Source organism: Macrotis lagotis, chromosome 5 (assembly GCF_037893015.1).
Source record: "Macrotis lagotis isolate mMagLag1 chromosome 5, bilby.v1.9.chrom.fasta, whole genome shotgun sequence".
Taxonomy (NCBI): domain Eukaryota; kingdom Metazoa; phylum Chordata; class Mammalia; order Peramelemorphia; family Peramelidae; genus Macrotis; species Macrotis lagotis.
Window position 1 is genome coordinate 97,830,315 of NC_133662.1, and position 4,268 is coordinate 97,834,582.

The window sequence follows — 4,268 nt, forward strand, 5'->3', positions numbered from 1 at the left end:
CCTTGATGAACTTCCAGCAGCTAAAGCTGTAACAGCAACAGAAAAGTGAATTATTTACTGAATCTTGTAATGTAAATACTTCACTTTTTAATGTAAAATGCTTGCAAAGTTAAGCTGAGAATTAAAAACTAACTTGCAGATAGATTCTGACACATGATGGGGGTGGGGAGGGGATAAGTGAGTAACATTTGAAAAATATTTTCTCCATCAAATTTGAGTAAAATAGAAAAATTCAGTCCCTTATCTGGATATTAGTTTAGACAAGCTACATTTCCATTAATACTCCTTTTTAAAAAATTAATCTACTTTTTAATTAACTCAGATTAATTTCTCCTTAATGCTAAGGTCCCACTAACTTATTTCAATCCTTTTTTTTTTTTCATTTTTGGCGGTCATTGGCTCTGAAAGCCTTAATCTGGTTGGGTTTTGTAATGTCAAAACAAACAAATTAGGTAATATTTCATTCAAAACTATTCATCAAATCAAAGCAACATATGATGGATAATGGACAAACTTCTTGTTCAAACTTTCTGAAGACTCTGACATTGACTTAACTCAATCGCAAAGATAGTGATTCAGAGAACTATATTGCTATTTGAAATATCCAAATCCTAACTATTTTAAAAGGCAATCTATCTATTTATTTAACATCATATTGACCAAATAACTAAGGGAAAATTGTGGGTACGAAGTTATGGCTAAAGAGCACACTTTAAAATAATTTATTTAGGTAGTATTTTATTTTCCCCAGTTACATATAAAAACAATGTTTATAATTTGTTTTTAAATTTTTGAGTTCTAAATTTTCTTCCTTCCTCAAGTCCTAGCCCCCTTATTGAGAAAACAAACAAGTTGATATAGGCTATAAATGTGTAGTCATGCAAAACATTTCCATCATAGTCATTTTATGAAAGAAAATATAGTCTACCCTTCCCCCCACAAAAAGAAACCTTAAAAAAAATAAAGTAAACGAAGTATGCTTCAGTAGGTATTAAGACACTACCAGCTCTTTTGAATAGGATTTTTCATCATAAGACCTTCAGAGTTGTCTTGGGTCACAATATCACTGAGAAAAAAGCTAAGTCATTCATTGTTGATCATCTTACACTATTGGTGTTACTTTGTATACAGTATATTTCAGTTTGCATCATCACCTCATGTAAGTCTTTCCAGGTTTTTCTGAGAGTATCCTGCTCATCATTTCTTATAGAAGAATAGCATTTCACCATAAGAACATACTACAATTTGTTCAGCCTTTCCCCAATTGATGGGCATCCCCTCAATTTCCAATTTCTTGTCACCAGAAAGGAGTTTCTATAAATAATCTTGTTCATACATATCCTTTTCTTTTTGCTTTTCATCTCTTTTGGAATACAGACCCAGAAGTGGTATTGCAAGGAAAAAAAGAGTAGACATGGTTTCATAGCACTTTGGACACAGTTCCAAATAGCTCTACAGAATGGTTAAATCAAGTCACAACTTCACCAACAGTTCATTAATGTATCATTTTCCCTACATTCCCTCCACATCTATTATTTTTCTTTTCTGTCCTATTAGCCAATCTTATAAGGTAGTACTTCAGAATTGTTTGGATTTGAATTTCTGCAATCTATAATGAGTAACAACATTTTAAGTATTATGGCTAAAGATAGCAAAGATAATCTCATCTGAAAACTTCATATCTTTTGATCATTTATCAATTGGGGGAATGAAAAAGCACACTTTTAAAACATTTATGTGATAATTTGAAATGAGATATGTACCAGCAACCAGAAACAACATTTCTAAAAGCTCCTTATTAATTCTGAGTTTAAAATAATCAATATATAAGCAATTATTAAGAAACTACTAAATGGTAGGTACTATGGGGGGGGGGGTAAATCAAGACTCCTTACTCAAAATAATATTATTTGGGAGTGACTTTTTGTCATTCTGAAATGACAACTCAAATAAGGATATTTACAAATTTTCCTAAAGAATTTTCTATGGGAATTTTAATTACCTCCTCCCTCCCATCATTATGTAACCTAGAACCTCAGCTTTCCCCAATATAGCCAAAGATATGTGACTCTGTGAGATTTTACTGAATAGAGTCTCGTATAAAATGAGATATAAGTTTTTTGTTTGACTTTAAAATTTAATCTATTTTGATACATGCTAATAATTTCCTTCTAATAAAGATGAGCAATTTTAGGAGACAAATTCTTCCTCTTCTATAGTCTTTGTTGTCTATAGCATCTGCTTCATTCAATTCAATTCAACTCAAATTAATTCAGCAATTAAGTACTTACTTAATGTGCAAGGTAGTGTTTTTGTGGCATACAAAGACAAAAATGAAGCAGTCCCTTCCTTTAGTGACCTTATTTTCTTGCAGAGCATGTCCATAACATTCAAAATATATATAAATGTGTTTCGAGAGAGAGAGAGCTGATAACTAATGGTAACAGAAAAGCCAGGATCCAAGTGGTGGCATTTGAGTTATTCTTTAAAAAAATGTTTTTTAATCCTTTTTGGCATGTCTTGGACACCATTAACCATATAACAAAGTCCATGGACACTTCTTCAGAATAATTTTTAAAAATTCATTGTTTGAAGGAAATGGTATATTTCAGTTAGAGGTTAGTGAAAACGAAGAAATAATTTCCCTCCCATCCAAGTTCATGGACTCCCTGAAATCTATCTATAGATCCTTTATATTATGGACCCCAGTTTAAGAACTCCTGGTTTTGAAGAAGCTAGGTATTCTATGAGCTGAATGTGAGGAAGAAATGAATTCTAGAGATCAGAGACCATTTGTTCAAGGTGCGGATGAGGGAGATGGATACAGGGTATAGGGGTCAGACCAATTTGTCTGGAAAGTAGAGTATAGCAAGGGGAGAAATAGGATTAAGGTTGGAAAATCATGTGGAATTCAGATTGTAGAAAGTATCAAAGCCAAAACAGAGTAATATGTTTCATCCTAGAAACAAGCAGAAGCCACAGAAGCTGTTTTTTTTTTTGAGTGAGTGGTGTCAGATCTGTCTTTTAGAAATATTAGTTTGGTAGCTGGATTGGGAATTTGAAAAAAAAATAGATTACAGAGGGAAGAAAATAGAATCAGAGAAACACATGGGTGACTACTACAATAATCTACATACGAAGGAATGATATAAACTAAAGTAGAAATTTTTTAAGTGACCAGATGTCAGATTGGGACCAACAAGCCCAGGCAAGAGATTGGGGAAGAATCAATAATGATACAAAGAGGTTGACTGCCATCAAAGGAAGCATAAAGAAAGGATAGATTTTGGGGGGAAAACCCTAGTCATGCTGAGTTTGTGATGCTTATAGGGTATCCTAGTGGAGACTTAATTTGCTAGGTCTTTAATTTTATCTGCCTATGTTGTGTCTCTTTGACATTGGCATAAATGTCTACACTGAATATTTTGAGGTTCTTCTCCATTGAAGATGCTTAGACTCCATTTGAAATTTCTTCCACTTCCAATCAAGTTCCTTCATTTTTTATATCCTACAACTATTCTTAGGGTTGCACTGGGAAAAAAAATTACTGTATATAGACCTATTCCTTATTCTACTCCCATTTCATTTCCTTGGTCCTCAGCAGCTATGGTCCATACCCAGCTGAAGAGGGCCAGAGTATAAAAAGGGAAGAAACCAATATGTGATATTTTTAATATGTAAATAGAATTTGGAAAGAAGCTTATATTCCTTTAACTTAATAAAAATTCTAGAGAATTGGGTCCTTATCATCTTATTGGGAACATTCTTTCTCTTCACCTTGGCACCAATGAAAACTTATGGTTGGAAATTGTTGGAATTGTTAAGGTTAACATTCTGAAAGTAGAAAACAAAAAAACAAAGTACTTTCTTTGAGAGATTCCCAAGTGCAAAACTCCGTTTCCTTGTGTCCAAGTTTTGTCATTTATTTTAGAATATGTTCCCCTCCCAAACCTGCTCTTAAATAGTTTCTAATTCCTCCTTTTTGGAATTTTTTTTAAATTCCCCTTAAAAAAAGGAAATTTATGCCTGTGAGGAAGAAGACTGACAGTGTCATCTTAATGTATTCTGATTCACATCAGTCATCTGTATACACTGATATCTTCATACATTAAAAATGCATTCTTTGTGACCAGGACCAACAGAACGCGGAATGAATTTAAAAGGAATGTCTTTTTTTTTTTGAAAAGAAAGTGTTAAGAAGTTTGAATAGTGAAAAGCAAACTTATAGGCCAAAGGGCAATGAAAAATAGAGAATAAATCATACGAGA